Consider the following 8,705-nt stretch of genomic DNA (forward strand, 5'->3'; position numbering starts at 1 on the left):
AGGGGTACGGATCCGTACCCCTAGACAAGCCTGTTAGGGGTCTTCTAGGGGTACGGACCTCCGTTTTTCTTGAGATTAATGGTCATTTACATTTCAAATTTTGTTGAAAATGAAATTATAAATAAGACTTCATCAGTATTCAACTTAAACTTGGATCTAAATGGTTTAAGATACCAACGTCCACCCGATTTTTTACATTTTCTTTCGAAACGTAAATAACCGAGGAACACCAAATAAATCTCGAGGATTCGAACTGGCAGGAAAAAAAGATAATAAGATTAAACAAAATAATGTCAAATTATGTTGTGAAAAAAAAACACTATTTTTTATTGATAATTACCCTTAGGGTATTTATGTTTTCCACACATTTGGTAGCCGTTACGAGATACAAGGGACGTTTTCACAAACAGTTTCTTTCACTTAATGTCGGTTAATTAATTATAAAACAATTAGTTCCATGCCGATTATCATTATATCTTGTTAAATAACAAAATAAACAGGTGCATATTATTATGCCAAATTCTTTTTTCTGCTGAATTTCAAATATAATTCATTCAAGGTTAGATTCACTCATTAATCTGTTATCAATTTATTTTACAATAAACTAATCGGCACGGAACAGTGTATTCATTTGGAGTTCCTCGGTTATTTTGGTTTTGAAAGAAAAGGTAAACAATTGGGTGAACGCTGATGGTATGAAGGTATTAAATGCCTCCGCTACCATTTTCTATATAAAATTAACAACTTATAAAATATTTTTATCAAGATTTCTAGCCTTTCACTTCCTGCGAGACTACCCTTGTCTTGAAGGTCTGTCTTTAGGCAATCAAATATACCCAAATATACCCAAAAAATATGGGGTTGACCATAATGCAGTGAAACCATGGTCACGTGACTGAGACACGTGATGAAAACGCTAATATTGCGTAGGTAGACATCAGGAAATACCTACTTTCACTTTCATTTTACAAGGCAGCTTCCAATCAACTTTTGAAGCATATAACGTAGCTTAAAATCATCTGCGGACATTCCTTTTTACAATCAAGCATCAATAAAGCTTATATCTGGCATGAAAATGGCCTTTACTAAGCGGGAAAATTGCACTATATATTGATATGGACTACGGAGGCATATCCGGCTAATTGCCCCCTTCATGCCTATGATAATGTAAACCATTTAGATCCAAGTTTTGAGCGACCTGTGAAGTTTTCACTTTTCTCTATTTTAAGTGAATACTGGTTAAGTCTTATTTGTTATTTCATTTTCAACAAAATTTAAGATGTAAATAACCGTAAATCTCTAGAAAAAGGAGGTCCGTACCCTTAGAAAAACCCTAACAGAATCAAATTCTACAGGTACGGATCCGTACCCCTAGACACCCGACGTAAGCCCGCCAGGCAACCATAAATTTAAAGCTTTAGTAGCCCGGTCATTGTATATTTTACAAAATCAACATCTGGTTGTTTCCTCGATTATAGCTTGCAATAAACAACAACTGACCATAAATCCCAACTTATATCCAATTTTGATTGTTTTCTTCGCTAATGAAATCCAAAAAAATACTGGAAAAACCAACTCGTTTCTATTTTTAGCGACATGACCGTCTGCACCTTGGCAAAAATTAAATACATGATTCTGCCAGAAAATTTTATGTTTTGTACGTAAAAACATCTCAGAACACATAAATACATTACCATTTATTGAATAAAGCAACGAAAGCGTGTTGACAGATAGTTTTTACACCATTAAAATCAAATGTCACATATTTTCGCGACCCGATTTTCCCCCTCCAATGCACACAGTCACTCTACTGTTTGGAAAATGAAGTTGTTATTAGCGTGGAAACTTACTGAGTGTAAACAAAAGTTTGAACAGGACAAAGTAGTAGTTATTTTTTGCAAGGTCTGTCTAGAACCAGCAACTTGGGAAAAAAATTCTCTAAATTTCACCTCAGGATACTTAAGATTTTGTAATGCATCTGAATGCTTACCATAAAACTTGAAAATAAAGTTTTAAACTAATATGATTAATTTTGACAATTAACCATGTGAAAAAATTCCAAATTTGACCAGGGGCCCTTTTCCAAAAAAACCTAGACTAATATGACAGGAATGTGTCTGCGGAACTGGAAACAAAGACACAGGTTTATTTTGATGTTTTTAAATTTTTAACCAAACACTGTTTCAGACCCCTTTGATTCTCACATCTCAGTAAGTCGGTTTCGGATAGAGCAATTTTATACTTTCGGGGTTTAAATTTTTCGGCAACTACAAAAAAATGCTGGTAGCCCAATGGGCTACCAGTAAGATTATAAATTTGTCGGGCACTGCAATTCAATTTAAGAAACCACTATATTCTACTGAAATTTGAACAGTTTTAGATCTTAGTTTTAGTATATAAGTAACAAATTATCAACGACCCTGAAAAAAAGGTATTACAAATCAAACTGCTAGATTTCTTACTTGAAAATGGCCGTAAAAAGTAACCTTTCACCCAACTATATTCCAAATAACATTGGTTACCATCATCAATTTTCTTACATTCCGCATAACATTTCAATATAACTACATAAAAGAAGCAAAATATTGATTATTATTCTGAGCAAAAGACTCATAAAAAATATTTTAGCAAATAATGGTTATTTGAAAATAGTTAAAATAAAGGAAATGCACAGAATTACGTACTTTCAAGATAAAAGCTATTAATTTTGCGCGGTAACTGACACGTAACGTCATGACGTCAATGACGTCATTTAAAGGCAACATTGTTTTGAAGCGTTTCTGCGGCAATTTATTCATTATTTCTACATTATTAAACCATAAAGCATCAGCTCGAAGACAGGTTCATGATTTGTTTTCAGAAAAATGAATATACAAACACATTTAGTTTGTCGCAAACGTCGTCGTAAATCGTCTCGTTAGCTTCCGGTTGGACATGCGCACATACAAATATGAATGTAACCTACCTCCTTAAAGTAACAACAAAGGGAAGTAATTCTAAAGAAAGGAACTGCGCATTACACTTCGTCACATGATGGTGTATAATTGTGCCAAGTTACATCAAAATCCCTCCATGCGTGAAGAAGAAATGCTTCGGACAATGTCATTCTTGTATCTGACTTTTGGCCTCTAAGTGTGACCTTGACCTTAGACCTAGGGACCTGGATCTTGCGCATGACACTCCATCTCATGGTGGTGAACATTTATGCCAAGTTATATCAAAATCCCTCTATGCATGAAGAAGAAATGCTCCGGACAAGGCTTTCATTTTTGTATCCTTTGACCTCTAAGTGTGACCTTGACCTTAGACCTAGGGACCTGGTTCTTGCGCATGACACTCCGCCTCGTGGTGGTGAACGTTTGTGCCAAGATATATCAAAATCCCTCCATGCATGAAGAAGATATGCTCTAGACAAATTTTTTTAAGAAAATATGATAAAGGGGAATGACTCAAAAAATAGGCAAGGTAGAGTTATTGTTCTTGCACACTGCACTTCCTCCCAATGTGTTCTATCAGTGTATGAAGTTTGAAGAAAAACCCTCCAGTGCTTTTGGAGTTATGCTCCGGACAAAATTTTTAAGAAAATAAGATAAAGGGGAATAACTCAAAAAATAGGCAAGGTAGAGTTATTGTTCTTGCACATTGCACTTCCTCCCAATGTGTTCTATCAGTGTATGAAGTTTGAAGAAAATCCCTCCAGTACTTTTGGAGTTATGCTCCGGACAAAGATCGTTGCGGACACACGGACGAAGAGCATTTCTAATATCCCCTTCGCCTTTGGCGGGGGGATAAATTAGAAGGCCGGAGAGGCAACAATATTAATTCTTTGAAGTGCCCAGGAACCATGAGAATGTTATTTAATGGTTAATATCGCCCCATTCAAGTGTAAAATATTTTCTTTGATAGAAACTCATCATAGAAAAAATGTACGTGTCAATAATCATGGTACACCCTGTATGAAATTTTTTGGAAATAAAAATACTTTCCCCCCAATGCATCAGAAAAATATTAACACATATTGTTGATTATTGAAATATACACATATTCCATGAATGGCTTCTTGATGCACCGGGGAGGGGGGGGGGAGTCATGCCATTTGAAAATGAAATTTGTATTATGAAATATAAGGGGAAAGTACTCAGACACAACATTTCAAAGTCATTTTTTAAAAACATTTTGTGAATGAAAACATTTGTGGAGTCGTTTTTATTCATCATTAGGGTCATATTTTTCCTTCCATAGAAGTTTAGTAGAAACTTTATTTTTAAGGTTCCTTGACGAGACTGGTAATTGAAATCACACGTCCTTTATTTTTTTGCTTTAGTGTTTTGCTCTTAAATTGTTGAATTCGTTTTACTGCTTGAGTAATAAACAGGGTTTCCTAGTTCTGGGTCAATTTCACTTTGCACCAACAAATTCGTCAATCAGAAAAAGTTAACAAGAGAACCATGATGGTCCTGAATCGCTCACATGTCCCCACATGACCCTGTTTTGAACTGAGTATGACATCGTTTTTTCTATTATTTGACACAGTGACCTAGTTTTTGAGCTCATGAGACCCAGTTCTGAACTTGACCTAGATATCATCAAGATAAAAATTCTGACCAATTTTCATGAAGATCCATGAAAAATATGGCCTCTAGAGAGGTCACAAAGTTTTTCTATTATTTGACCTAATGACCTAGTTTTTGAAGGCACATCACCCAGTTTTGAACCTGACCTAGATATCATCAAGGTGAACATTCTCACCAATTTTCATGAAGATCTCATGAAAAATATGGCCTCTAGAGAGGTTACAAGGTTTTTCTAGTTTTTGACCGCACGTGACACAGTTTCAAACTTTACCTAGATGTCATCAAGGTGAACATTCAGACAAATTTTCATGAAGATCCATTGAAAAATACGGCCTCTATAGAGGTCAAAAGGTTTATCTATTTTTAGACCTACTGACCTAGTTTTTGACCGCAGCTGACTCAGTTTCGAACTTGAACTAGATATCATCAAGATGAACATTCAGAACAACTTTCATATAGATCCCATGAAAAATATGGCCTCTAGAGAGGTCACAAGGTTTTTTACTATTTGACCTACTGACCTAGTTATTGAAGGCACGTGACCTAGTTTCATATTTGACCTAGATATCATCAAGGTGAACATTCGTACTAATTTTTCATGAAGATCCATTCAAAAGTATGGCCTCTAGAGAGGTCACAAGGTTTTTCTATTTTTACACCTACTGACCTAGTTTTTGGCCGCAGTTGACCCAGTTTCGAACAAGATCTATACAGCATCAAGCTGAACACTCAGACCATCTTTCATACAGATCCCATGAAAAATATGGCCTCTAGAGAGGTCACAAGCTTTTTTTATTATTTGACCTACTGACCTAGTTATTGATGGCACGTGACCCAGTTTCAAACTTGACCTAGATATCATCAAGATAAACATTCTGACCAACTTTCATACAGATCCCATGAAAAATATGGCCTCTAGAGAGGTCACACGGTTTTTTTATTATTTGAACTACTGACCTAGTTTTTGGTGGCATGTGACCCAGTTTCAAACATTACCTAGATATCATCAAGATGAACATTCTGACCAACTTTCATACAGATCCCGTGAAAAATGTGACCTCTAGAGTGGTCACAAGCAAAAGTTTACGGACGCACGCACGACGGACGCTAAATTCTCAACCATTTTCAAGAATATTTTCTAAACAAATGTAATTGCTCACTCTATAAAATTATCCCTTTATAAAGTTTGGCATTTTTGAATCATCTCCATTTAATTGTCATTTTCACTAAATAGATGTTTTTAAAACATGAATTTAGCTCTTTATTTTTTCAAACTTTTTATTTCAAAATTGATGTAGGTCATTTATCCAAAACAGTGCTGTTTTATATTATTTTATGACTTTGAAAAGCTTTTTAAAAATGCTTAAAGTTTCATATATATATCTAAATTTCTTTTTCGTTCCATACATATCTTCTCCTTTCCTCCGGAGCGTGCACGTTGCAGAGAAGGCACAGGGCATCGCCAGATGTGGAGCCAAGGCAACTGTCGGTGTCCTGACTAATCTGGAGGGAGTGGCCCTGCAAAGGATGGGACGACGAGGATGGACCGTGCAGACTTCCAACAACTCTACCCGGGGGGACCAACCTACTCAACTTCGGTTATTTATTAACAAATCGGCTTCAGCCAACCAGCTCCATTCAACTCGAGTGGTAATGTCTAATGGAACCCCTGCATGGCGATAGACGGCAATGAAAAACGAACGCTGCGGCAGATCTTCGCGGGATACTTCTGAGTGGCAGAGTCGTGTAGACCGAATAGAAGACCTGCCAGTACATCGACGGATCCACTGACGGCATGCAGAGAAGACCCCGAGCTGCTCAACTTCACACTCAACGTGAGGGGCGAGCGGGGAGGGGCATCAACACCACGGGAGACCAGCCTGCACCTGCGGCATCAACCGCCCTTTTAAGGGTGACCCTTGCCACACCTTACCTTGTCATATTGTCTATTGGCTACCATGGGGGAGCTGTTATTTAGGTATCATTGGCCACGACAGTGAACCACTTTTGGCTTCAAAATTACTTATCTTTGGCATATACTCTATGGAAATTGCGTAGAGGTAAATTGTCACCACTTTGGCTTCAAAAAGCATCTTTAGCGGCATGCCTGGTGACATTGCTAGAGGTCTATACTCCACATAGCGAAAGCTATACTGTGCCCGAAAGGGCGGAAGGACCATTATTAAACTTAAATAGTCAGTCAGCCAGTTCCATACATATTATATATATGTACAGCGAAAATACCACGGAAAGGTACAAGTAAAAATTTATAGCTTTCAGTTGGGCACGTAAAAGAACTGCTTTTAGTTCATTTGTATCTGAAAAATTCTTCGACTGAAATTTTTCGACCGCAACTGAAATTTACGAACGTGTAGGTTTATTTAACACTGATATTTCACGCTTGTGCAAAATTTACCTAATATCGATAGTTTTACGATCGCTTAATATATTTTTTTATATCGCTTCGACGTGTCATTATTTGCGGCATTTTTGGTCTCGATTACTTCAGCAAATCCGCTTGTCATTAGAAATAACCTGTAAACTTATCTGGCTTTTTTGGCATAAAAAAAATGGGTGGTGCTTTAGACGAAGTGCGCAGCTAATATTTCGTTTCATTTGCTTTCGTAGAAGTAGGCGGGGCTAAATTTGGCGAATCTGATTGACTGATAATCATTCTTGCGTGGAGGAACACTCCTGTGACTCGGCAAATGTTTAATTTAATATGCCCCCGAGGTGTAATTTGATATCGACATGTTAGTGTATTGTCTTTGTGTAGTGTTAAATATCGGATTACCCATTACTACGTCCTTGCGAAAGATCAGAAGATCGACGATTATCTTGTTGGCGCTAATGAAGTTCGCCTATTGAAGATTTTTAGCGACAGAATTTACATTTTGTCGCATTTAGCGCAATTGGTGACTGACAGCAGGAACCCTGAATAAATAAGGGTAACTACCAGAAATTGCTGTTAAAAATCTTATATTTAATATGCATCTAACAGAAAAACAACGAAAAAATATGAAAACAAATTTTTGAAATAATCTCCTGTTTTTAAAGATAAAATATAGTCTTCTAGCTCTTTGTAAATACATTCTCAGTATTCATATTGATTACCGGACCTCTAGCCTGCCCTTCACGGGTTGTCTAGAGGTCCTGTAACCTGACCCCTAGCCACTTCCAATTTTTTATGTCTCAATACTGCTTGATGCTCCTTTAAGAATCAGGTATTATTCAATTCAGTCATTTAATTATCAAAAAAATATTTTTTGCATAATGTCATAAAATCATTTTTAGATATCATCAGAGAAACTTAAAATACATAAATAAACCTTCTTGACGCTTCTTTAGTTCGTGTCGCTTCTTGCTAAAATCCTTCTTGTCGCTTTTCAGTGAGACCAATCAAATATTATCGATATATGAACAATAAGTTGCAAAATGATAAGCATATTTAACTTTTTAAGTAGCATTAAGCGATCATTTGTATAGATTGAACTTATTTAATTAACAAGTAAAATGAGTTTTTAAATTTTTCTTTACTTTTGAAGCTTTGATTCCAGCCGCCATTTTGTCTGTTTACCGATGCGCTGACCCTTAGGTAGCAGATGGCGGTTTTTTCTAGTACTTCGGACTTCCGAGCGATGTTGCCAAGTCAGACGGCTTCCGATATCTTACGAGATGCAGGCCTGAAAATAAAAAGATACCGGTTTACATCTTACTTGAAGAAGAAACAATAGATCACAGAGTGATCTTGGCGCCCACCAATGTGCCATTTTTGTGTGTTCCAAATTTCAAGACTTATTAACTACTGTGAAATCATTATTATTCGTGGGGGATAAATTTTCGTGGATTTCGTGGTTGAGCTCAACCACGAATTTAAGTCCCAACGAACAATTGTGCCCACGATAAAGTCGCAAAAAAAAGACACAACAGCCGTTCGGTCTAATCTGTTGTTGGCACAGACACTTGGGGGTCAGAACCTGTCCCCCTCCCAATCCGCCCCTGCCAACCTTCAACCAATATATTTTCGCTTTTTAAATCAAACTGAGCACATGTCTCGATCATACAAGAACTTCTGTTACCATTTCAGTATGTTTAAAAAATCTCCCATATGCTATCAATGCTCAGAAAAAC

The 8,705-nt window shown here is 36.7% G+C and overlaps 1 protein-coding gene across 1 annotated transcript in view; it reads right to left on the reverse strand.

Moving 5' to 3' along the window:
* The window catches only part of LOC123552897 (MORC family CW-type zinc finger protein 3-like), a 404,811-nt gene that overhangs the window by 264,679 nt on the left and 131,427 nt on the right, over positions 1–8,705 (reverse strand). The gene's annotated exons all lie outside the window — the stretch shown is intronic.

This window comes from Mercenaria mercenaria, chromosome 4, assembly GCF_021730395.1.
Source record: "Mercenaria mercenaria strain notata chromosome 4, MADL_Memer_1, whole genome shotgun sequence".
NCBI classification, from domain to species: domain Eukaryota; kingdom Metazoa; phylum Mollusca; class Bivalvia; order Venerida; family Veneridae; genus Mercenaria; species Mercenaria mercenaria.